Below are 27,158 nucleotides of genomic sequence, written 5' to 3'. Positions count from 1 at the left end.
AAGCTGAGAGATAATTTCTTTTTGCTTGGTTTTTTTGAGTAAGGTAATCGGGCAACAGCGGTGAGGATGTCTCTCTTGCTAAACTTTCTGCTTGATACAGAAATGTAAGAATGCAATAAGGGTTTTGAAATAATTCCCACCCTTTGCTCTCCACGTGTGAAATCTGTCCCAGCTGGTCTGGCATTTAGTTTATGGCATTGGGAAACTAACTTTTCTCTCTGGCTTCAATTCAGACTTCCAGCTGGAAATGAATAGGGGTAAGGGGACTCTTGGACTTCTGCAAAAGGGATATTGTGGGGAGGGGAAGTGCTGATGAACCGTTATCTCTGGCAGTGCCAAGAGCTCTGTCGTTTTCCAGTAATATGCTGAATAGTGGTTCTTGTTGACGTGGTTGCGGAGGTCAGGCACGTGAGAAGGACAGTGACAGTGATGTGACGTCCTGTGGTACAGTATTTGTGGTCAGGGATACCTCTGCTGTGCACTGCTTGGGAGCCTGATGCTCCTGAATAGGAAACGTCTGTCATCTCACAGCCGTCGCTGTTTGATAGCCAAAATGGAGATGATAGGCCAGCGGGGGTATTCAGATGTTACGCTGATGGCTTCAGCCTAACGTCTTTCAGTATTCCTCGACTGCTCCGCTAGTTTGGGTGCCCTGTGCCTTCCCCTTCGCCACTGCTCTCGTTCTTTCGTGAGCAGCTGGTTGGCTGGAGCGGACCTTAGGGTGAAGTCTGGTGGGGTTGGGCATCAGGGTAGGGGGCAGAGGTGGACAGACCTGCTGAGGAAAGAAACATCTCTGATTTATCACTAGTCTCGGGATTATTCTAATAATCCAGTTTTGGAAGAACAGTGACTTTGATTTATTCTTATTTATTTACATATATATATATAAAAAAATATTTAAAAGTTTTTTTTTAAGGACCTCATCCAGCAAAGTGTTAACTGTCTGTCACTTCTGCTTCTTCAGCATTTTGGGGACACTCCCCCCAATCAGTCCACCTATTAAAAAAGCTAGGCAGAGAAAGTGACTTATAAAATAAGCCTGCATTAGCCCAAGCTGGTCACTGTGTATGCAGAGCGTGGCTCTAGCAGTTTATTTTTGCTCTTAAACGGGACGGTACTTTGGTTCTATCCAGCTTAGCAAACAGGTACTCGGTTGTACTGGGTGGTGTGAAAGGTCTTTCTGATACTTCGAAGTTTAGAAGGAGCCTGATATAAGTACTTGGCTTTGTTCTGTTTTGTTGCACATATATCATCAGTCACACAGGGAGAGTACGATGCAATTGTTTTCTGTACTTGATCCTATTTGTGATAACATGAGAAGCTGGAAAGAAATGAGAGTAATGTGCATCCACAGACAAGCCTGCAAAACTTTCCTGGGAAAATAAATGTGGGAACAGAAAAAATCAACACGATGCAGGAAAAAAGTATACGTTGGGAAAAGTCATACTCAGCACCTCAGGAAGGAATTTCCTCTTACTTGTGCTAGCATTGCTGAGGTCCGTGGAGCTTTGCAGCTGTAAAACAGCCTGAGCTGAGGCCAGAAACTGCTGCCTTTGTGTGTGTGAACTCTATGGTCTCCCTCCCGGCTCCAGTTGTGTACCCTGGGAACTGATAAAATGCCTTGCAAACTAATCTTTGCCCAGGTAAATCAACTTCAGCTGATAATCAGCTGGAGAAATTAATCTCTTGCTTCTGCAAGCAAGAATACGCCGCTGCACGGGGCTCACCAGTGCATGCAGCCTCATGAAATCCATGGGGTGCGTTTTCAAGGCGCTCTGCGTGCTCAGCGGATGTCCCACACGTGTTGCTGCAGTCTCCAGCTATGACCCAAGCTGTTGCCCGGTGGATCTGAAGGCTATTTAGTCCGGCAGTAGGCAGATGCTCTCATGGGCTATGCAGATGGGCACCCGCTTGCTGATGTACTTTCTGCACAGCCGCCCTCATGTATGTAAGGGAGCTGCTGCATGCCGGTCCCTCGCAGTCCGGGGTGGTCTCAGGAGCTGGAGTATTGCCTTGTTGCAGTACTCCTGTTGGAGGACCTGCCTGACCTGGCTTTTTAACTCCAGGAATAAAGCATAGCAAGGCAAGATGACTCTATTAAAACGGTGGAAAGAGCAGTAAAGAACCTTAATTTGAGATCTTGGGGACTTTCATGCCAGTTGAAAGGCTGTTGGGGTTTGCTTTGGGTTTTTGGTGGGGTTTTTTTGGTTTGGTTTTTTTTTTTTTTTTTTCATGACCAGTTCACAGCAAGTAGTTTTGAGACCCCTTGGTCTTGTTCTTTCAGGTGTTATCAACAGGGAAAATTACTGCTCATTTCCAGGGGAGGCTAGAAGATGAAGGTCCTCCTGTCTTCCAGCCTTGCATAGCCTTTGCACTGAGGGAACAGTTGTGCAGGAAGGAAAGAGGGCTGTGCCTTCATTCAAAACAAACAAAAAGCAAGCAAATGTCCTCACGTAATCTGCTGAAGGGGGGAGGGAAAAAAACCCACCCAAAACCTTCACACTCATGCCCAGAAGTCCTAAATTTCTGAAAAGCAGCAGAGGGAATGTATACCAAATCAGTAAGCATGACTACTACTGCTAAGCTATTTTGAAATTCATCGCTGCAGTACAAAAATAATGAAATACAGCAAGGTCCTCACCCTGTTTCTCATATTACAAGGATCTATGTTTATCACAGTGTTTGGAGTGGAGGAACGAGGTGTTTTCGTTCAGAGGACTAGAGGGTAATTTTAGAAGAGATTAACGTGTTGAACGTGGTGGCGAGCGTGACGTGTAATTGGATTAAAGTATCAAATGTGGGGTGAATTTGACCAAACCTGCCACATTTCTTGCAGGTGTGCTTCAGCAAATCTGGGATTTGTTGACAGGGGTTCAGAGCTGACCTGTCTCTGGGGTTGCAGGTCATCCCCCCTCCAGCTGACCTCCATGTCCCCCCGATTCTTGGGGGGATGAAGAAGCCAACAGCTTCTTCTCACAAAAAAAAAAAAAAAAAAAAAGTAGGGTTAGGGGAGCATGATTGAGAGGGCAAGCAAGTTCAGGTCAAAGGCAGCAAGTGTTTCCATGGGGAGGATAAGTAGCCCCAGTGGAGATGTTTCCTTTGGCCAAGGTCGGTGGAGGTACCCCAGAGCTATCCCATACCCCAGGTCCGTAGGGAAGGGCACTCTTTCCACTCCTCATCCATACCTGCCTCAGGCCTGTCCCTCCTGGCTGTAAACCGAGCTCGTGACTCCCACAACACCCCGTGACCACTCTCTCCGTCTGTTATGTGCCGGGGCGCCTGCTGGGTGCCCACATCAAGAAGCGTGACGCAGGTGTGTGCTACACCAACCGGTACAGCAGAGCATGCGAGAGGTGCATCCTCTAGTTTAATTGCTTGCTTGAAAGTTTGCTAGTGGCCGAGGGCGGTGATCAGTTGTGCACCTTTCCCAGCATGGTTTGCAGTGGAGGTTTTCCAGCTGTTTTTTGCTACACTTTATAATACTGAGCGTTATTTTTTTGTGAAGACCTTTTATTTTCTTTTTTTCTTGTAAGCACACTTTGCAGTTGAGTAAATGAAAATTGATAGAGGGTCTGAAAGCCAGAACTTGCATGCTTTCTCAAAAAGAAGTAAAATAAATAAAAAAAAAAAAGGCAGGGGGGAAGGGGGGGTTATGGCAGGATGACGGTGGGGTACCAAGGTTGAGGCTCAGGTCCATGGAGCCCAGCTCTGTTTCCTTCCAGATGTCAAGCAGTTCAGGCTGCTCTTTCCCTCTGCTGCTTGCTTTGGTCAGCTTCTTGGTGCGGTTACATCTTCTAGATGCAAAAAGTGTAAGTAATAAAGCCTTAACACCTGTTGCAAAAATCACAGAACCATAGAAGAGCCCAGGTTGGAAGGGACCTCAAAAGATCATCTGGTCCAACCTTTTGTGGGAAAGGGAGCCTAGATGAAATTATCTAGGCACCCTGTCCAGTTGTACCTTGAAAACCTTCAGCGGTGGGGGCCCTTCTGCATCCCTGGGGAGGTTGTTCCAGTGATTGACTGTTTTCACTGTAAAAAATTTCTTTCTTGTATGTCTGTAGGGTAGCAAATACAAGTACCAATATAAGGTTTGTACTTAGCACTGATGAATTCTTTTTTTTTTCCTCTTCTTGGCTTAGTTTCTTGGACAGCAAGCCTCTGTGCTTTCCCTTTAGGAACATGTCAGCTGCTCTTCCTCCCCCAGCTTTGTAACTGGTTAGCTGTTTTCACTTTGGTTAGATAGAAGTGTAGAGGTTTCTCAAAGGTAAGAAGTCAACCTCAATTTCTGTGGCCTAGAGACCCAAATTGGGTGTTCCCGCTGGCGGAAGGGTAGGTAAACCTCAGCCCAAAATTGCCTCCTGGGAGGCCGCGGGTGGACAGGCAGTCCCTGGGTAACCCTCACTGTGCCACCACACTTGGAAGCTCTTCCTAGTCCTACCTACCCCAGGTAAGTGTCCCAGTGGAGCGGTCACCGTAAGCGCATCCTCTCGTCACCTAAAAAACGGAAAGCTCCTGAACCACCCTCCAGAGGAGCCTCTTTCTATTAAGTGATGAGGAAACAGCCATCCCGTTTAGGTCCCCGCACTAGGTGCTGGAGGCAGGAGAACCACTTTCCCATCGCTCCCCTACATTAAATAATAGGGTGCGGGTTTTGTTTTCCCCTCTCTGATCTCTTAGCCTGGACTGAGAGGTGGGGTCATTACAAGGGAGCTATTTGCTACTGGGGCTTGATGCTTTCTTTGGGAAGGGGTGCGGTGTGGTACCTTGCCTGCCGGCTTGTAGCCGTGCTTCCCGGCAGGACAACAGAAAAGGATCGCACCCCCTCAAACGGGCATCGTAGTAGTGATGGTTGTGCTTGCATGCTTTGGAAGATCAGCACCAGCTTGTATTTGTTATTTCTGCTCTGTCGCTGCAGCTCTCGGTGGCCTGGCAAAGCCCTGAGGTGCATCTGGTTTATGTCTCTTTCTTTATACAGCCACTTGATATTTCTCTGTCGGGTTAATACTAGGCTGGAGCTATGCCAAGAATAATTCCCCTGCAAGAAAAGATCAGGAAAGAGTAACCTGACCGTGCTAATAAGTCTTAAATGGCAAAAGAACAAATACACCCTCTTCTCCTTATGTAATAGGGAGGAAATCCTGCCTCCTGCAACTTCAGGAAAAACTTGAGAAAAAAGGAATTGTTAGATGATATCTTCTATGTGCACTTCACAAAGGGATTTTTATGAGCAATAGAAATACAGATGTATGTAAAGCCACCATTAATTTGCATTTTCTAATACCTCTGTGGACAAAAAATGGGGTGATGGAAGAGCTGTTGTATTTGGGGTTTTTTGGGTTGGCTTTTTGATGGTTTTGGGGTGGGGTTTTTTTTTTTTTTTGGCCTCCACCTTTATGAGATCAACGATATTTTACTTTCTGGAGACTTAGGGGGAGACTGAAACTGCCTTCTGCATACCATCTGGCAGGGGAAAGCAGCAAGATCTTCTCAGGTCAGACCCTGAGTTACATCGTTTTCCAGTGAAATGAAGCTCTACTGATTTACTCCTGTTCAGGATTTGGCCCATTCCTTTGGCAATGTCAAAACACATGAAGGCTGCAGAGCTCAGAACTAAAAAGCACGACTTGTCTCCCTGGAGGTTAAGGCTCCTCTGCAGTACTGCGCCCATCTTGGGTAGGGATCCCAGCCCCTTTCAGGACTGCTGCTGGGGGAACAGGTGATGTCAATTAATTAAATTCTGTTTCCAAACCTCTGCTTCATATGGATATAGTACTGAGACCCTCTATATGGACATTGCCTACTCCTCCTCACTCAGGATACTTTGCAACTCTGAGGTCTTTGCAGGAGAGATTAAAAGCAGTGGGTGGGCTTACAGCAAGATCATGAAGGGTGTACACCATGCCCTTGTCCAGACTCTTGGAGAAGGCATCTGGCGCCGTGCGCTCCGCAGGAGATCTCGGAGGTGGGTGCACTGAGCTGTCTGATCCTGCTTGGTCTCTGTCGGTAGCTGTGGATCTGGTGGGTTTGCCACAGCCCCCACGGCTTTCCTCCGTGGGACATGATACAGGAATGTGGGACGCACCCTTGAAATCACCCCTGAGTAACCTTCCCAGGGATTTTCTCTTTTAAAGGGAGATCTGGGCGTCTTGTTGACTTTGAACAACTGCCTCAGTGTATTCCTTGACATCTGAGAGGCTGTCTCTAACCAGCCATTTTTATATGCATTGAAGTTGAGAATGTGGCTGGAAAAATGGTATAGTTAAAGGCCAGTTTATCCATATAAAATAAACCTGATTTTTCTCCTTTTAAAAATTATAATCATACCCTGCTGCTGTTACCTGTGCCATAAAGCCTGACTAAAATGGAATAGGTCACTGAGGAAAGCATTTGTTCGTATATATTTTTTTTTCCCCAACATCTGTACTTGATACATCTGGCAGCACTTAATGGCTGTGTAGTTTCAATCCATGCCTTCTGGGCTATTCTGCACATTTATTTCATGTCACTGGATTCATGTTGCAGATCACAGGTATTTTGACAAACTGAAGCTGCCAGCTTACTCCTGCAGATTCTGCAGGGTTTGCTGTGTTCCACGCAGCAAAGATGAGATGGGTTGGCTGATTTATGGTAATAAATTGGCAAATTAGTAAGCGATGCTTTACTGCCTGCTCCTGAATCACGAGCAGAGACCACAAGGCTATAACCTCATCCTGCTAGACTTTTCAGAAAGCTTGTGCCACATGACTGTAGAAGACAGACTAGGTATCTACAATAGGGCTCCATCCTGTAAACAGAAATGTTTAATTCTCTGTGATTCTTCTGTGGTTTGGGAGCTCACGGTACAGCTGCAGGAAGGGTGGTTTTCTAGCTTAGGCTTTAAAAAGAGCAGTAGGACTATTCCTGAAGACAAAAGATGCTGCTGCTGTTCTTACAAGGAGAGAAAGACCAAGGACTACAAACATGGGAATTAAATACTCCAAGTTCCTGGGAAGGTAGGAGCTGAAACTCAGTCAGTCCCTCTGAACTAGAGGAAAACACTGTCTCTGCAACCAAGGGCCGGTCTGGCTCGCTGTGAACATGGGTCTCCAGCTGTGTTAAACAGGGACATTTAAGAGAGAATCTGGTTTTACAGATTTAGCTGCACCCTTCTTGCTGGAGTTGGGCTTCAATGTGTTTCCTACAGCTGCGTTGTTAGGAGGACTCTGCTTCTTCAGTCTCTAATTAGCGTTTTTCTGGGAGTCTTGCCCAAATAATGATTTCAAGGCTTGGCCGGATGAGCAGAGAAAAGTTGATAGGACACAGATTATAGTGTGCACGTAACTTATTTTTAAGTTGCATTGTTCTTCATTGCGACGCAGTTGTATGCTGACAGACAGAGGCACGGTGTCCTTACTGAAATAATTACAATACACTGCAATAATTTCTCAACACTATTATATGGTGTGGTGATGGAGGCAAGAACCATGGCACGTTATTAATAACAGTGCTTAAAAATAGGAACTCAGTAGCTTCTTCATTTCCAGATTTTTTTTTTTTTATTTATTATTTTACAGGAGGGACTTTACTTTGTTTGAATAATAGCTGGCAATCCCCACCGATTCTTCGGAGAATGAAAGCATTTGGTGGCTTTGCTGAGTGGAGGGTGAGACCTACGGAAGACCTCCTCTCCAGCGTTGGAGGTCTGGATGTGCTTTCCAGCCTGCTTCGGTCTGGTCCCCTCCCTCATCTTGGGCTCCGGTGATTCATGCCAGGTTCTGAAATGCCCCATAAGGTGCCAAGAGCAGGTTGGGCACCGTGTCAAGAGCAGATGAACAGTGAAGGGAATATGTAGCTGTAGTAAAAAAAGATGTTTTCTGTTGAGAAACCGTCTCCTCTCACCCTCGGCGTATGCAGCGTATCCACATCCCAGTCGAGCCATGTGGCATTTTCAAGTGGCACCGGTGTTTTAAACTGCTCGGTCACTGGCGGGGAGGATCAGCACTGCTGCCCTCCTTTCCATCCCCACTTCTGGGGGGTTTGTGCAGGCGGGAGCCCGGCGTCAGCGCCGAGCTGTTATTTTCAGTGCCTGTGGTTAAAATTATTAGAAGCCAGTGAGTAAGAGAAATACGTTTGCTCGTGACCCATGCGTGTGCACGTTCCAGAAGCTGAACTGTGTCTAAAAATATAATTAAAAAAAAAAAAACCAACTTAATTCTTATGGAAAAATACATTTGGGATCCTGTTGTCATCTACACTAAGTGTGGCCAGAAGTACTGGGGTTACTAAGCAGGTTGTGTTTGCAGTGGAATAAATGCAGCCAGCTTGTGCAGAGCGGGTCAGAGTCCCTCTCTGTCTGAGGGTGCCTGGCACCTCCTGTCCATGAGGGAGCCTCAGGGCTTTGCAGGCTGTCTGTCTGTCCAGTCTCTGAGTCTGTCCCAGGGTTGGGGGGAGAGCACAGTAATGCCCTCCTGCTCTTTGTGGGGAACACCCTAGGGGGCAAAGCTATTCCTGGGAGCAGTTCATGCCGTAGGTTTACGGATACGGGTGAGGAGGAGGAATTGGAAAATTTCCTTTTCCTTCTGCGTGGCTATTTTTTGCCGTGTTTTTATAGGCGTTTCAGGTAACGTGCTCGAGCTCCTGTGCAAATTTAGCTACAACAGCTGTCCAAGCCGTTCACAGCTGAACGGGTTTTTAATGGGTTACTGAACAGCTAATTGATCAACACGGCTTCTGCTTGCGCGGCGCGGCAGCAGCCTCCCTGCCCTAAATCCCCCGTGCTCGTGACACACTGCCAGTCCTGCAAAACCGCCGTGCCCTTCGCTTATCGAGGCAGCGGGAAGCGCGAACCTCTGCCGCCTACAGCATAAAGAGGCTGCTGCTTTTGCTTTTGGACTTACCCTTCAAATCCTTTTATACTTACAGCTCCCTTTTCCCCCCTCTGCTTCCTTGGTGGTCCGTCCGTCGCAGGCCTGCGGGTGCAGGGGGGCGGCCGCTCTCCCGCTGGCCGCCGAGGGCTTGCTCCGGGTTTGCTCCAGCCTTGCACAGGGTAATTGCTGCTCAGTGCCCTCCCTCCCTCCCTCGCCTGGGCTCGGCTGGCCTAAAGGTTAGCGAGCTTTCTGCGGAACTGGAAGCGGCGTGCTCTTGGATATGCGCTGGATGTTAACTGAGAAACCTTGTGTTTGGTTTCTTTATTCTGTTGAAGCAAGTAAGACCAAGTTCGGCTCTAGGTTAATGCCACTGAATTGCAGGGTGTTGTGGCAGAAGCCATTCTAATCTGGTATTGAAAAATGAACTGTAAAAGTAGGCAAGTTTGTTGCTTTTATGCATGCAAAGTCAGTTCCATAGGTTTGCTATTGTTGTAGCATATAAAATGACTACCTTACTCCTCTTTTTTTCCTCCTTCTAAGCAGACAAGGAGATGGAAAAGTGTGAACCCCTGTCAGGGAGGATAGTCTGAGCTGGGAAGGACCCGTATTACATGATTTAAAACAGTTTGCCTTTTAAACAAGGCAGCAATTTTCCAGTGGTAATACCATCTTAAGCTAACATAGGCAGAGGTGGCTCTTCTGCTGGAGGCAGTGATGGGGTCCACCTGCATGAGGACTACCTTAGGGAAGTCTTTTGAGTTGTTCCCCTCTCGTGGCGTGTGGGGCTGGTGGTGGTGAGGCACATACCTGCACCACAACACCTGGAAGAGGAAGTACACTGAGCTTGTGCAAGATCCCCACCATGTATAAAACATCAGAGCCACTGCTGAATTAAGTATGAAAATAAATGTTATTGACAGGAAAGTGCTGTGGTGGTACCTGACTAGCCTTTGCAACCTTTATACTGACCAGCCTAAGTTTACCTATGATTTTGGCAGCAATGGTATTGCAGTTTTTGGTTATCTATCTGTCTACCTATATCTTCCTGCTAGTCCTTTGTACAGCTCTTTCCCTTATCTCTAGCTGTGTTTACATTCCCCTTTCATAATCAATGGAGACTGCGCTGCCTGCTGTCTTCTGCACTGGCTGCCCTCCCGAAAACATGGCATTGAGCAATGAGCAGCATGTGGCCTGGGTGAGGGCAAAGGGGTTGGTACCGCTGGCAGATAGCTCAGCCTTATTTCCAACACCTCTCAGAGGGATCTCTTGGTAAAGATCACCCTTTGGTTACCAAAAAAAAACCCCACGATTTCTTTTTTTAATTGCTTCTGAGTTCTGTGGTGCAAAGTAGCACCACAGAAAAGGAAACAATGGCTTAAAGGACAATATAAAGGTTCAGGGATTGAACAGTCCTCAGCAGCTTGTGGATTTATTAGATATTTGGACAACTTCCACGCAGAGCTGCTGGCAGTAAAAAATCTGGAAGCGTTGCCTGTAGATGAAGGTTGTGCTGCACAAGCAAAAGCCACCTCTGAGCATGTGGTGTTTCCCATTTCTTTTTTAAACCGAGACCGCTTGGACTTGTCTGTGGTTTCACTTGCTTCTCTTCCCCTTTTTGATTGCGTGTGTAGAGTACAACAGCTTTTGCTGAGGAGCTGTGTGCAAGGATGATGGTGGCACTCTATATTGCCCGGCTGTGCACTCCAGTTTGGCAAAAAGAAAGTGAAAGTAAGAAGATGGGCAGGTTCCTGTATGTTGATCGTCCATAGGTTGAAAGGAAATTGCCTCATAAAACCCTCCTCTATCTTTGACCTGACCTTCAAAGCTTGCTCTCATAACCCAAACGTGACCCCCCCTTCCTTGTCCTCCCTCCAGTCCAGCTGAACTAAAGCCTTGTTGCTGGCTTCGCTCGGCTTTTAAATTGTCTTGCTACACCTTGAGTGCTTCCAGTTATTGCAAGTGCATTTTGATCAAGCCTTTGCTTTCACACCATGAAGGTGGAATGGTATCATCTCCCACCCGTGAGGCCGGGGACTGCAGTTTCCTTGGATCATCTGTGCTGTTTCCCCCAAGATCATTTTAATGCTGTCTTCTCGTTCCAAGATGTGCTGCAGCATTTCTTTCTCTTCTGCTGAAGCCTCTTGCCAGGCAGTTTGAAAATCAGTACCTTTTAAGATACAAAAAGTTCAGGCAAAACCTGCCTGAAAACTGCAGCCTTGCCTTTTATTTCAGGGGGTGTTACGAATTCTTGCAAATAGAGGAAGCTCCTGTACCATTGCTTTAAAGGAAAAAAGTGTTTATGTTTTTGATCTCTGTTCCTCAGAGGTACTTCAAGCTCTGCAGAAAAATACCTTGTTAACTTCCTGATGTGTTGGACATGGAATTATTTTTAACTTCCAAGAGCAGTTGTTTAAAAGGAGTTTGTATGTATGTTAGGAGCTTAGCAGCACAAGCGCTCAGCATTTTTTTTCCTATCTTCAGCTGAGCCTATCTGATTATGCTGTACGGGTGCATGTTGCACTGACAGTTTACAATTCCTCTTCCATATGCATCTTATCTTCCTAAAGATAGTGTCTGGAGACGTCAGCTCTATGAGGAGAGACTGATGAATTTATATCAGAAGAATCTTTTTGTCTAGCAGCTCTTCAACACGGCGCGCTGTTCAGCATATCTCTTAAAAATAGAAAGTACTGGATGAATAGCAGTTTTGTCATGGCGGTGTCGTTTGTCTTCAGTGCCTAGGTATGGCTTGATGTGGCTAAACCCTGGTATTTGTAGGAGAAACCTGAGTTGTCCATGCAAGATGCCCTGTGCCCCAGTTTTTGAAGTACTTGTTGGTACGGTTTGGGGGATTGTTTGGAGTCTACAGCCAGATCAGCACTAAGTGTGGGTACTCTCTTAGTTGGTATATAAGTGTGTTTTTCCTCTAGGAACATAAGTATGATGGTCTGAAAACTTCAGTTCTTCTGGAGGAGATTTTGTCAGGTGTCTGTACTGTCATTCTGGTTTTTTAGGGGATTTTTTTTTTTTTCTGCTCATGAGATCTTCCCAGGTTCATTATAACCTAAAGGCTTGATCAAATGTTGTCCGTAAACTTTGCATGTGTATTTATCTGCTGCAGGACAATTTCATGTTATTGGGGAGTAAGGGTCATACAATAGCTTGAGTCCACCGTCCAAAGAAAGCACAGAGATTGTTGCTTCTATTTTTATTATTCCCAGCGCTTGGCTCAAGTTTTACCCCCCAGGTCTGCTCCTCAAAACCGGGATGCTCCTGAAAACGTTGCCAAATTCAAAAGTGTGTTCCCATTGAGTTGGTGGTTAAACTTTGGGCAGTTTGCTTACTCCTTGTTTCCATCTTCCCAAGGATGCTGCATCCAGTCAAACACTTCTGCATGTTTCCCTGTCACCCCAGTTTTACATCCAGGTTTCCATACTGACATTTTGCCTTATGGGTGCGATGAGTGGCAAGCTTGATGTTTTAGTACTGTATTATTGCCTATAGGTATTAAATCATTGGTTTGATTGTTTTTATAGATTGTTTCTATGGCACAACTTTAGGAGGCAGTCACGCTAACAAAACCTGTGCGAGTCACGCCTCTTCAAATAACCTGAAATGCTTTCCATGGAGCAATGCTTGCTTTAGCCTTAGAATAATCCAGAAATGGGAATGAGGACAGTGTTTTCAAAGGGTTACAATTTCTGCTCCATGTACTTCTGCAGGTGCGTAACCACCATTGAGAAGAATCACTGGAGCCCTCTTTATGTTGCTTTATGCCCGATACTGAACCTAATAAAATAGTCACTGGGGCCCAGTGTGTAATGTTCTCGCTCCTGCTCCCTCGGGGTGCCCACATTACCACCTTCACCATTTATCTGCCAGTTTTGGGGGGGGGTTATGACCTGCTGAGGCAGGAGAAGACAATGATCTGTGGCACAGCGGAGGAAGGCATGGTATTCCAGTGGCTGGCAGGGCATCAGGGCAAAATGATGGCGAACATCTTCGCGAGCATTTGCACGATTCTGTTTCATGCCCTGCACGTAGTTCGCTGAAACCTGCTTTATCCATGCTGGAGCTCGTTACAAAACATGCGAATCGTGTATAAAGGTGCACGAGGCATAATCTTGCACCGCTGTGCAGAGCCCAGCGCAGCCCATCAAACGCGATCTCCTCCTGTCATCCCTTTCGAATATACGATTCCACTTCAGCTCCGATATCTGGAGAGCTCTGGGTCTGGCCAAGCAGGCTTTCTCGTTCCCACAGAAGATCTGCGTTTCTAAGACTGTTTTGTGCTGAGGCCTCTGACCTAAATAAGGTTAAGGATCTGGACTACACAATTAGCATCCAATGCCAGGAAGAAAAAAAGCTAAGCTCGAGCCACCGTTCCCCGCTTTGCCGGGGCCAGTCTGTGTGCGGGGCTCTGCAGTCCTCTTGCATCCTTATGCTTTAAAGGCCATTCTTATGTCCAGACGTCTCCAAGCCTGGCACACAGGGGTACTCTGTGACTGGGAAGCTTTCAAAATTCCTTCCTGCGTGTCATTGTGCAGCTGGAAGCTGGGATTGCTTCCAGCTCACTGAAGACACTCTGACATTGTTCCCTCCTAATCCCCTCCTCCTCGCAGAATATGGTTTTTCGGGAGGCTAGCATGTTCCCTTGTTGGCTTTCCGTGCAGGAAGACAAGCCGCGGTTCATGGGAATAACGTAACCCCGAATTCGCGATGAGCCAAGGCGGAGAGCGGCTATATGGCGTGACGGTGGTACGAGCGCTCGGCTCTGTGGCGCGGTAGCGAGGATGCTCAGCTAGCCGGGCTGGCTCATGGCGGTGCTCCATTTATCTGCTTGCTGGCCTGCCATCAAGAAGCACAAATGTTCAGTGCGGCGGCAGGGCTCCTGGGTTTCAGCAGGAAGAAACGATGCCTCCCTCTCGACCCCGCTTGCAGTCGCTTGGGGGGAGACTTGCTGCTGGTTTGCTGTTTCTTTCTGCGTGCAGGTAGCCAGGGGAAATAAAAGCAGGTTAATGGGACAGGGAGGAGGGCGCTTTCTACTGAACCGGCCTTTTTCTTCCCAAACCCAGCTACAAGGAGAGAGAGAGAACAAGGTAATGAATATATAGTTATATTCAAATGTCTTTACAAGGACATCTTTCAGTGCAGGGATTTGACCTTGGAGGTTTGGACTGCATCATTTATAAGATGGTGGCCTTGAGGTCAACCCACCTGATACCTGAAGGTGCTGCTCCAGAGAACTCTGAAGGCATTCACAGGCCTACGGAGACAGAGAAAATAAAGGACAAAAAGGAAATTTATTCCAGCTAAGTTACTTCACCTTTTCCTGCCTTCTAGCAGGTCAGGAGCTCAGGTGAAGTGAGAACTTCTCCCAGTACACCCAGCTGTGCTGCTGTCAGCTCTGCTGCCCCTTCTGATACTATTAGCCTTGGGTGTTTGGAGTGCTAAAGGAGTTGAATTTGAGGAGAGGGAAGCTGGGGTAGAATCGAAGCTGTGGTCTGAGGGACGCAGAGATGTGCTAGAGGAGCTCACACGCAGTTGGATAGCTTGGGGGTTCTTCAGGGTGTCTCCTTCTAAATATGAGAAACTGTAAGCAGCTTTACCCATGAGTACCAGCCAGCTCTACTGGGATCCCTAAATCAATGGCATATAGATGTAGGAGACCCCTTTGCAGGGCTGGGCCCTAACCTTCAAGTATCGCCTGTTCTGAACATTCAAAAATCATGAAGATAGTCTCTAAAAAAATAGCAGGATTAATTCAGAGCTACACTTACAAATTTTGCAGACTGTTGTGATCCGTAATCTCACACCTTTTGCATTCATCCCTCACAGTCGTGCCCTGTGGAGAAGGCTGTATTCTGCCCTGAGAAAGGAAAGCTAAAACGGGAGGTGGGTAGGGTGCTTCCCAGCCAGGTCCCACGCTGATACGCAAGATCTGCCGTTGTGTGCTGTGAGCTTTGGGGCACGTCCTGGTATGACTTGAAGGGCATGGCAGTCGGAGGCGTGTTGCTGCATCTCCTCCAGCTAACCCACATCCCTTTCGCCTCTCACATCCTGTAGACACAATTCTTTCCCTTCTTGAAAGAGCGTTTCGGAGCGTTATTGTGTTTTGAGATGGGGGTGGGGAAGAGAGGAAAGCAAAAGCCCAACACCCTGGCTCTGCTGGCTTAGGCAATCAGTTGGTTTGCCGGCCACATGAGAGGTTTCTTCAGCACGGAGCTGGTGGTGAGATGGTTTGTGGCAGTGTTGACTAAATGGTGTTAGCAGTGTTTTCCTGCTGGGGGGGAAGGGGGGTTGATCCCAGCAAAGTGTTGGCTCACCTCGTGGTGTTACCCAACTCCCTTTGCACGCTGTCTTTGCGTCTGCGTGGGTCCGTCACCCCTGTTTACTCATCGGAAGAGGTTGTCTCCTCGGCTCTGGCTTTCTTGCTGTGTGTCAGGGCAACATGCATTTCTTTGGGTGTTTTACGACTGAGCAGGAATTCCACCGTCGTTACTGCGTATGCATGTGGATAATGGCTTCTTACAAGGCTGGAAAAAAGCTGAGTTGTCGTCGTCTTTCATAAAGTGGCAACTGGTATTAAATAACCTGAGTTTCTTTGTGTAGGCAGGAGGTACGCAACTTACTGCTAAACTGCCTGTGTGTGCCTGTTCCTTGTGCATGGTTTGCCAGACTTCATGTTGGTTGGAGGGCAGGAGGTTTCGTAGTGATTCTCGCTCTACTCTTTGGGGCCATGGGAAGAGAGGACCCTGCCACCCAACCCAGGGCCCTCCCTTTGCCGTGAAGGGGGGAGCACCTCTGCTGAGGATCTGCTCCAGTGATTGCTCAGCCTCTTTTTCTGTCCGTCCTGACTATTAAATTGTGCTTCAGCCCTAACAGTACAGTTTTTGCCTGAACTATTCATGCTTTTCTCTGAAGAGGAAAAGGAAATTCTCCTTTCTGCTCCTTTCTTCTACCCTGGTTTTCTGTGAAAGCTGTCCTTAGCATTTTTCTGTGTGGTTGTGTCATGAGGTGTTACGTATGTTGTCATCTTCTCCCCGTACTCTCCTAAAAGAGGAAGGGGGTGACTGGCGCCTCTTCTTTGTAGCCTTCCCTCCCCAAGTGTACGGCTTTTCTCATCCTCCTGTGTCACTCCGTGGTCATTTGCACAAGCGGCACTGTCCCAGGTGGGATCACGCAGGCTCACGCATGGCTGGGGAGCTTACCTTCGTTGCCTCGCTGAGCACCCTGGAGACTTGATAACAGATAGACTTTGCTCTACGGTGTCACCCAGAGACCCATCATACTCCTCCACTCCATTAGGACTCCCTTTTTCTTTTTTTTTCTTTCCTTGAGCTCATTCCCTTGAGGATGGTGCTGCTTCATGTTGACCTTTTGCCGAATGAGATGCCAAATTGCAATCTTGCGTTCAGCCTTTTTTTTTTTTTTTTTAATCAGTGAAGTGCTGGTGAATGCTGCCATACTTGATTTTCTTTTTTCATCATCTGTGACATGGCTGGTCTTTTCCTTAGTATTGGGGATTGAGGCATTGGGGACGGGATGATCTTCATAGTCTTGTATGTATATGCCATAGTAATCATTTGAACTGTATTTGATTGTTTAAACTAGGGAAAGATTGGTGAGCATCTAAGGGGTTGTAGGCAGGTCTGTTGTAGGACAAAGTTGGTTCCATGTTCTGGAAGCCCCAGGTGTCTGGTTGGCACCACGCTGGGAGAGCAGCCAGCCAGCCGGGGGGGCAGGCACCTTCTGAGATGCCGCTTTGTGGGCTCCCCTTCATCAGGAGAAGGTGTGGAGGCTTTCCTTCTCGCTGGATATCCTGGCCACCTAGATTGCAAACCAAAACCAGTCCCATTGGAGGAATGAACGTGTTGACGTGTCTATGAGCTTCGGTACCCTTACGTGTGCCGCACAAAACTCTGCCACTTAGCCAAGGCGAATGGCGAGGGGAATTGCTTGTTGGCTCAGAAAGGAGAATGGGCTTGAGGCAGAGGCCCTGAGTTTAGTCATGGAGGAATAAACAAGAAAACAAATGAAATCACCTTTTTGATGCGTATGGACTGTGAAGAAATGCTCGAGTTAGCCCCTATTAGAAGTCCAATAAACTCTATTAACCTTTCTTACACTGCTAAGACTTGCATAACTTCAGGAACTTCCCCCCCCGCCACTCCTTACACTAGCACAGAGGCTGAGGCTGGGTGGTGGGTGCTATTTTTCTCTTTCCTCACTAAAGCAAAGAAAGACATGGGTTTTTTTTTTTGCCTAACCAAGAAAGATAAGAGAACTTCCTCTTATTAAATCCTGTGGCCATGCAATCCTGACCACATAATATCCAACTGAATTTAAGCACGTGGAGACATCTGGCTTTGGCAATTTTTATTTTTATTAGAGGGAGTCAGTGTTTCCCCTCTTTAAATGTGAATCCTAGTAACCCCTCAGACGTCTGGCTGGATCCCTGCCTGTGCAGGGTTACTTCAGTTCAGGGAGTTCACGCTGCCCGCAGCTCGCAGCAGGCTGCATCCACTCACAGGCAAAGCACCTTAAATCTTTGCCCTGCTCACACTGTGTAGCACAAATAAGAAGATGGCGAGACGCATGTGTTTAACAAAATCTCCTTTTCATGGCTCTTTTGAAAGGCTTTAAAAAGATTTTATTACCTTTTTTTTTTTTTTTAAACCCCCAACAAGCTCACAGCCTTTTAAAATGAGAAGGATTTGGGGTTTTGCTTTTAAGTTTACCTGTGTCCTCTCTAAAGGAAAACCTTTGGTGACAGAGGTGACACAGCACAGTCATGTTTATTGTCCCCTGTTACGCATCTAGTGAAGCAGAGATGACAAGTCCTCCTTGCTTTAGACCTTAAACCTTGCTTTAGTGGATATTAGCAGGCTGGTTAAAGAAAATTCCTCCATAGACGCAGCCCTCTGCAATTTATGTAATGGTCATTTCTATAACTTTCTGCAGTAACTGGTTATGTACCTGTGTGCTGGCTGTATACTGTGACAGCTGTGGCAGTTTGCAGGCATCTGTGTTTAATGAGAGCTGTCTAATGAAATTAATGTCCCTTTCCGTCCTGCCAGCCTGTGTGATTTCTTAGGTGCTCTGCTTTTGGTTTGAATTTTTATTTATTTTAATTTTTTTTTAAAGAGCATATGGCTTTTTAAGACTAAGCCGTAGCTGTTCAGTGTTTGGCGATTTATTTGTCACGCTTTGAGAAAGAGGCAGCCTAAAACTTCTGCTGCTTGACTGAGTCTTGCTGAGAAGACAACCGTGATGCTTCCCATTGCTGTCCTGCGCTTCTAAACTAGCACTGGTCATCCACCAGGCTTTTCCCCTGCCTCCACCAGCACACTAAATCCTCCACAAACCAGCGTTTGCAAATTGTCATCAAAATTACAGCTAGGAACTATTTGGCCAAATTAAAAAAAAAAGGGGGGGGGGAAGGGGGGCTACTATAAAAATCAGAGCAGTGATCCAAATCACAAAGAGTAAATGCTGAAGTAATGAATAATGCATTAATGGTTTCCTTAAGTCTGAATTAGGAGCCATGTACACTATGTAATTACTACTTGCAGTGGTAATTGCTTTGCATATGCTTTCACGCACTGTAAAATTTCCGAACAAGGCATTATGGTGGGTTTGGCAGTCTTAGGTTAACGGTTCGACTTGATGATCTTAAGGGTCTTTTCCAACCTAACCAATTCTACGATTCTGTGATTCTATGATTAAAAAGTGAGGTGGTCTAAGAGAGCAACGCGATGGCCTGGGACTGTAGGCACCATGGCTCTGTCCCATCTCCATCTCCGATGTGATGTTGGACAAGCACTGTCACTTCCCTGCAGCTTCAGGCATATTCTCATCGCCGCTTAAGAAGCACGTGTTTCTGAGATCCTCCCACTAGGCTGCTTGCTACTCTTTCTCAGCACCCGGCGCTGATCCAGGTTAATCCGGGAGCTTCTCGTCTGCCAGGTAAATTGGCTTTGCTTAAACAGCTGCTGAATGCGGCTCGCTGGACGGGAGCGGTGACTGCTCAAACCACTTTATCTGCAGTTGCAGGAGAAAGCCAGGCTGTGCCCTGGCTCTCCGTGTTGCGGGCAGCACCGCCTGCCACTTTGTAAAGCATGTGGAGGTCCACACCACAGGGAATAGTGTATGAAGACCCCAACTTTAAAATGCACAGGCAGGAGAGCTGCTGCGTGGTGGGGACGTGGCGTGGGGAGAGGTCCTGCATGTGACCACCTCTGGTGTCTGGTCAGCGCTGCTGCCCGTCGGGGGAGACGGACCTCTGCCACGCAGCCGTCCCGGGAGGGTGGATGCAGCCGGCGTGGCTGTGGTGCCGGCGCTGGGAGCAGGCTGCCTGGGCAGTGCTCTTGTGTTTCGGCATCATGCTGCTCCACCTGATGAGGTCCAGCCGCGTTGCGTGATTCCTTATCAGATCAGAGCACTAGGAGACTGACACTGCGGCGCATTTCTTTTTTTTTTTTTTCCTTGTTTTGTTATTCTGACAAATGCAGCGGTTGTATTTGTAGTAAATAAATGGAAAAGTTGCGACTTGCTCCTGTGTACAGTACTGAGCTGCAGGGAAGCATTTACTGTGTGTCCCATTGTATGCAGGCTTTTTTGCAGTCATTAATTGAAAGACGGTTAATCTGCCTTTGTAACAGCACCCATTATTGCTAGTGACATAAGCTTCTGTGTATGTACCCATACGACACTTTTGATTTGAAACTTGTTATTCCACAATTTAAAACTTTCAGTGATATCTTCCATGATACAAACGTCAGATTTCTCCTCTCCTGTAGAAGAAATAGGTCATTTTAATGAGGTTCCTTGACTGATGAGGTTCGTTCTGATCTCCAAGTCATGAGATGTTAGAACAGAAAGGCTACTGTGATAAGTGAATGTAAAATAACTCAACTGCGCTACTTTTTAAGTACATACTAGAACAAGCGGAAAACAGGCTGCTGTGCTTGCTTCAAGGGAGTTGTTAACATGGCACGTTAATAAGCCCATGCCAGAAAATGCCATGCTGGTTGGGAGCTCAGCAGAAGCTCAAATAAAGGATTAGTTGCTTCCCACCTCCCCCATTCCTGAGGTGTGACTGACATGACTGTGGTTTCATGGTGGGTGAGACATCCCTTCTGTAGCGTCTTTTGGTCAGAAGTTTCACAATGGCATGTAATCTTCCATGAAGAGCAGCTTCAATCTTGACAGCAGCTCGCAGCTTGGGAACCACCAAGTGAGACAATTATATGGACAGCGGTGACATCCTGTTATGTGAGAGGAGAGTGGGGGGAAAAGCAGAGAAGCTGTTTGGCTGCTTTACTATGCATCTCATTCTGTCCTCTGAAGAACCTGGCACAAGCCATTGTTGGGGCGAGAAAAAGAAAACATTACTTGACCCATCTGTCTAGTTTGTTAACATAGGAATAAGTTTATCTATGACCATTGTGGTAGCATGTATTTGCTAAGCAGGGTAAGTATCCTTTATGATGGGTAATAAGTTATTATGCACTGTAACAGTACATAATTTGGGGGAGTGGCTGCCATGGCAGATGCCCTTCAATCCAGAAGATCCTGGAGAAACTCGGCTGGGTCAACAGAGAAGCCTTATGAAGTTCCACAACAATCCCAGCAGTGCAGGTAAAATAATCCCTTGCTTTAGTACAAGTGGGCAGTTGGCTACTTTGGGATCTTCAGAACAGACGCCAGAAGCAGCTTCCTTGCTCAGAAGTTGGTGCAGCACTGGAAGAAGTTATCTCAAGGCCATGGAGTCTTAGTGTTTTGGAGTTTTTAAGACTAAGCTGGGTGAAGCCACAGCTGACCTCATGATAGTCCTGTGTTGAAGGGGTTGTTGCATCAGATGGTCTCTTTTGACCCACGTTTCTGTGTTTGTGGTTCTGTAGTGCTCCTGGAGACAGATACCTGGGTTCTGGTTGATGGAGGATTCTTCTCTTTACCACACACAGTCTCGTAAGAATTTTCTGGGATGCAGCAGAAAAAGTGAATGGTAGCAGGCTGTAGTCTGTTCTGCTCTATGTCTATGTTGTATACTTTCTTTTTGAGTGGTCTGTCCCTTCTGCTTAGTACAGCTCTGCTGGAAAACTCTGCCAGCAGACAGAGCAGAGGCTGGTTTGGGGACAGCAGCTGGCTGGGAGAGTGCCAAGTCAGCGAGTTTTTCTGACTTTGAGAATTGAGGAAGGATTTCATTCTCTCCCGGATTAGAGTTGCAGCTATGTGATGCATCCCCTGGAGGTTTAAATCAAAACCTTTCTGTGTTACTCTGATAGTCAGAGCAAAGGCTATATGAGGTTGTGGTTTTTGGCTAACCAGAGGCTTAAGCTTCATGTAGCCCCTATCACACTTCAAAGTCATTATTAAAATAAGAAACAGCTGGACTGATGGAAAGACTGTCTGGTCTGCTATTTGGGTTAAAGTTACATAAATGGCACTCCAAATGCCCCATAAGCTAAATTCCCAATTCTAATGCAGTATCATGTGATGCTGTAGATGAAGCTGGTAGGATACTTTTGTAATTAGCTCTTGGAAAGGAGGCTTTTAACTTCTTACACTTACATGACAGGTGGTTTTCTTATCTGACTTGCGCTTTCTGTGGGCTCTTGCAGATGCAACCTCAGTATTGGCTGATTATTATTTTCTGACTACAATATTCTTTGCATTTCTGGTGACCTAAGAGTGTAGCATCAGCATAAACAAAATTCTTTATGGCTTGACATCAACTCCACTTGTGAGTAACCTTACTCAGTTGTGGCGTTTCTGACAGTTAAAGGCTTGGGTGCATGCAAGACAGAGGACTGCCATCTTCACTGGTATGCAAAAGTCAGGTTTTCTGCCTCTGCTCCCTCTGGCCCGCTTCTTTTCACAGTTTTCCATTTCTCTACTTCACATTTTGCAATGTGCAATTGACCTCAGTTTTCGGAGGATGGATGGATGTTCATATTCCTTCAAAGCTTGGGTACCAAATTGTTCTGTTGTCTGTAATCTTGAAGTGGGCTAGCTAAGTGACAGTTTTGAGGAAGTCTCATCTACTGCAGCCTTTCCTTCACCAGATGGTATAGATGCTATAAAGAGAATGACCCGGTTGTTGGCAGTGGATCCTGCTGCCATTCCTGCCTGTGGTGCAGTAGGTGGCTGTGCTGACTGACACGCTCAGCTCTGTTGATGTGCAAACTTGACACTGTTAGGCTAGGCCTGTGCCAGAGACTTTTGCTGGAGTAGAAATGTAGGAATGTTATCTTGTCAAACCCCTCTTTTTTTTTTTTTCCCCCCATCATGGTGACAAGGCTTGGTCACCTTGGGAAAGTCTTTTCTTCGTCCTTTGATGCCTGCCTCTTGCTCTTGCAGGGCACTCAGCATCGAGGTCTTGTCATCAGCTTCCTGAGCTCCGCTCTAGAAACACGGTTGGGCTGGCTTTTAGCCACGCAGTGGGAAGTCCTTAAAGCATGCAGGCTGTCTGCTAGTACAGTTTCTGCTTTATTCTCCACCTGTTGTAATGATGCACTTCGTTTTATCCTTTCTGTCGAAATGGCTTTGAATGTGTAAGACAACATAAGCTGCTCGTGAAAGAGCCGTAGAGGAAAGTACACTTGACCAAAGCACCGGTCTGGATTCCTGTAGTGCTCCTTTCCCCTCATTGCACTGCCTCTCCTCAGTGATTTCATAGTGGCTCTCCGAGCACCTCTTGTGTACGTTCTCCTATTTTAATCCCTGACGTTCAGCCTTCTCCACCATTTAAACAATTCCACTTTGGCGTGAAGTCTCCTGCAGAAGATGCTCGTATGAAACGCACAATTGCTGTGGTGCTCTGCCAGCCTCTTCAAAGTCGGAGCCAGCTTTTTGAGGGTCAATCTCTTTGTTCAGAGCATACTATAAAAGACTTTGAAGTTCTGTATCCAGATTCAGCCAGGAAGCTGCAATACTCTTTGCATAATGCCAGACTAAATTTTACCGGCACTCAGATGCCACCAGCTGATTGTGGTTCTCCTGCCACCAAACTGCAGCTCTGCTCTTGGGCCTGTATTGAACAAAACTAACTGGCTTTCACTGTATTCCTTTGTAAGGTTTTTAACTGGGCAAACCCATTTCTCTGAGAGGAGGATGTGCATGTATGACAAGGTAATAATGCATTAAGTATCTGAGAATGAATAAGGGGACATGAAGAGCTTTGGTGTAAGAGCTTGATAGCATATGGTTCACATACCTGATAGAGAAAAAGGATGCAAACTGTTTCAAGTAGCATTTTATTGCTTCCCCATTGCGTTCAAGCCCATTTTGCAGGGACACAGAGGTAAATTCTTCAGGTAGAGTCCCTATTAATTGCTTTGCATCCCAAGTCCCCGTAATTTTATTGGTAGCTTTGTTCTTCATTGCAGAACAATAGTGCAGTGGTGTGGCCTTTCCCAAACGTGCCCATTTGATTTAATTAAGGACTACTCAAGTTTTCCATTGCTGCAGTAGGGCCGGGTTGGATTGGAGAAGGTGCCGTTTCTGGAAGTAAGAAGCTCTACCCCAGCAGGGAATGATTCAGAAAATCCGGAAAAAGAGCCAAATGCCAGAGACCACTTACACTATAACATGATGCCTATATTTGGAAGCTCTAAGTCACCTTTGATTTTTATAAGCTTCTAAATTTTTGGTTTCGATCTTGGTCTCCTCCTATGTTGGACAGATTTGAATAATTCAGTGCAAGTTAAATAACTTGCCCGTGTCCAGTTTTAATGACTTAGAAGTAATCAATGTTGCCGCAAACACAACACTCTTTGCAAGCCTCTCTCTTGCTGCAGAATTATAAGGAAACAGGCATCCTTTGAGAAATTAAAAAATAGAAAACCCCTAAGACAGTGAACATTATACAGAGTGTTTTGCCTAATTTCAAAACCGCTGGACATAAAGTGAACGGGTTTAAAGGGAGACATTATTACTCTTAGCTAAATACAGTAAGAAGTGCAATCTGGAAGAAGGAGAATACATTTTATCACTATATAAATGCAACTAAAAGCCACCTCCCCCCCTTTTTAGTATGAATAACTGGTTTTGGTTTGCTGTCTGTCGGAAGTGAGTTCAGTCGGAAGTGAGTTCAAGCAACTTGTGTGTTTTTTGTGAGTAAATGTAGCTGTCATCAGATTACTCCCCTCCTCCCCACCCCCCTTGCAGTAGTATCCTCTTCTGCTGCCGGAATCACCATGTAGTGAAGGCTTTGGCACAGGAGTAATCAGTGAAGGAGTAGGTGGAACTGGTGACAGAGAAGCCTCCTGGATTGTCACCCCAAGTTTTGAATGATGTCGGAAGTTAAGCTGCATTGCCACTGTCTGTACGTGGTCTCCCTTATTAGATATATGCAGACAAGATTGCTGTGTTCAATATAATTTAATATAGGTATTTGACTTGCTTGTTCTTTATTCATTAGGCTACTTCTCTGTAATCATTATGTTACTCGCAGTCTCAGGCCTTCTGTGGTTTTATCTCATGCATTTGGGAATTTGGGGGTTATTTTCAGCTGCCTAGTCTATTTTAAACTCTCTTTTAAAATTTTTTTAAAAATCAACAAATAATGAGTTAGAACAGATTGAGCCTTTTCAGCCATTTGTCTAGTTAACCTTTGCCTCTCAGGAATCAGCTTTGGTTCTGTTCAATCAAGTGTGATGTATCTCAGCCCTTAATATGTATCTCAGCCCTCAGCATTTCTTCTGAGGACCTTGGAAGTCTTCCATGATGCTTGCTTTTCTAACTGCTGCCACTCTCTTGGCATTGCACCAGTTTGCAGAGAGAGAGTTGGAAAAGGATAGGAAAGAAGAATAAGAGGATGGCAAAAGAAAAGGCCACGGGATCGCCAATAACTTAGCAAACAAAGCGTTTCTAGGAAGTGCAGTTAGCTCTGGGTTTGTATCTTCGGTACTCTGCACCCCAAATTGAAATGGGATAACAAATCTGTATGAACTTTAATAATGAATGAGAGTATTTATGTGCACATGCATCCTGCATGCACCCAAAAGGATGCTCCTTCTGCACTTCCTCTGGTTTTAAAGTTTGAGGGAGTCTTCAGAAAGGGAGACTTTATGTAAGTGGAAATGAGTAGACAATGTCCGGTCGTCTGTGTGGAGAAGGAGGAAAATGGGATGTTTCCCTGCTGCTCTTAATCCTCTCTATGACAGAAACCCCCCAAATTTGCAGAAGTGTCCAGTCGAGCATCAGTGTCTCACAACTAAGGAGACGCCTTTTCTGGATAGATGGACGAGAAAAGAATGATCTTTCTTTCAGGTCACAGAGAGTCTGGGAGTTTTGAGCAGCTCCTCTCTTAACTTCATCTGCTCTGCTTAGTCATGTAGGAAATGTCCATATGCACAGCAACATGGATTTCATCCCTTTGGAAAGAGCTTGGAATGGGTGTTCCCAAGGAGGAGGTCAAGAAGGCTTCCAGGTCTCATTCTATGTGGACATTCATGCTTTCTGCTAGTGGTTGTGGTTTGGGTCATTTGGTGAGCATGTCTTACTCCCTACTAGAGTGCTAGGAAGAAGTCTGCTGTTCTTGCAGCCTCCCTTTTTGCAGTCATGCAGTGGGAATACAGAGAGCCCAGGGTTTATGAATCATCGTTCTGATCCTGCAGTGATGTAGCTGTGCTAAAACCACAGCATCAGTTGAACGTAAATCAGACCCTCGATGCAAAGTTCGTAGGTCCTACAAAATGATGGCTTTGCCACACATGTAGGAAAAAGAACAGCAAGGAGAGAACTGTGTGTGAGAGAGGATCGAGAGAGCATCCCTGGACCCAGGGAACTGCTGAAATGGAAAAAGAAAGGAGTGAACTATTTCAATTGCCTCCTGCCTGTTAGCTTGGGTAATGCTGCTGTTTCCCCCCTTCAACTCTCAGTAGTAACCATCCATAATTCATGTTTTCCCCCTTTTAGTTCCATTACAGTTTCCTTTCTCCCCATGACAAATACTCCAATCACTCGCATAATGTAATAGGATCCGCGAATGCAAACATCGGGGGAACAGTGTTTGTCCGGCCTGTGCTACACCGCCAATTTGCTTGATGGATTTCAGCTTCTCTGCTCCTTCCGTTTATTCCTGATTCCCTTCCTAGCTGTGCAGCCTTCATCTGCTTTTTAGTTTCAAACCATTGTGCAGGCAAATCAATGATGGCTAGACATCGAAGAACAGCTGCTTTCATCTGAAATAGGAAACTGCAAAAAAGTAGCCCTAAATAAATTTACATATATATATATTAAAAAAAAGAGTTTATAAAATTATATATAAAATTTATAATAGCTTTTTAATATACAATATATATAATGCATTTATATAAATACACACTGTGCTATAATACAAAGTAAATATAAAAAAATTTTTTTAAAGGAAATGCAGCTCCCTGGTTTTACCCTAATTTCTACTCACTGTACGTATATTTTTCCTGAGACTCTACCAAATCATTTTGTTGTGTCGTTAGCTGGCAGCTAGTCCCAAAGCAGTATGGCATGGTATTCCCATTCAAACCCATCAGCTTACTTCATAAGCACTCTGGTGGCTTCCAGCAGCCGTTAAGACGTGGCGGCGGATGCGATTTTTTCCTTCCATTTAAGGAGTGATTGAGAAGACGCAGATGCTTTTAGTGGAAAAGGAGAAATGGATTTTATTTCCTTGTCCGACTTCGTAGGGGTAGACGGAGGACGTTTATGAGGCTGAAAGTCATTAAGCAGGCTTTTTTTTTCTTTCTTCCGTCTGGTTTTGTTTTTGCTGGGGTTTGAGTGAACAGGTTCTTGGGGGGAAAGAAAACTTTGTAAATGGGATATGCCAGTAAAAATGAGATGGTTTTTCACGGTGCGTGCATTGATGAACATCTTACTCCTTCACTGTAGAGGCACCCCGTTTAGGTCACCCGTTGCCCCGGTCGGTGTGGTCAGCCCGGAGGAGGGAGCAGCACAAGTCGCTCTGCAGCCCCCCAGGGCTGGAGCTCGAGCCGGTGCTCGGAGACTTGCTCCTCAGTCATCCCACCGTGTTAAGTGTAGCCCGCCGTGCTGTGGGTGGGAGCCCGCCATTCTTTCACCTGCCTTTGTGCAAGGTAATCGGCACCGGGGCGGGCAGAGTCGAGGAACCAAGCCTCGGGTCTCATTAGACGTTAGCAGCAAAGGGACAACTCCAGGTATATCAGCAGCAGCTTTATATTTAAAACAACCAACCAACCAAACAAAAAAACCCCAAAACCCACAAAAAAACCCACCCTAATTAACCTCCCCCCCGCTGCCATTTGCTTAAGCAGCAAGATTTATGTTTTTCTGTGTTTGTCACTTCTT

At 46.1% G+C, this 27,158-nt stretch overlaps 1 protein-coding gene across 1 annotated transcript in view; it reads left to right on the top strand.

Moving 5' to 3' along the window:
- EEPD1 (endonuclease/exonuclease/phosphatase family domain containing 1) overlaps positions 1-27,158 on the top strand; it is a 66,321-nt gene that overhangs the window by 1,752 nt on the left and 37,411 nt on the right. The gene's annotated exons all lie outside the window — the stretch shown is intronic.

The sequence above is a fragment of the Pelecanus crispus genome, chromosome 2 (genome assembly GCF_030463565.1).
Source record: "Pelecanus crispus isolate bPelCri1 chromosome 2, bPelCri1.pri, whole genome shotgun sequence".
NCBI lineage: Eukaryota > Metazoa > Chordata > Aves > Pelecaniformes > Pelecanidae > Pelecanus > Pelecanus crispus.
The sequence above is the reverse complement of the archived record's forward strand: the minus strand, read 5'-3'. Positions and strand labels throughout refer to the sequence as shown.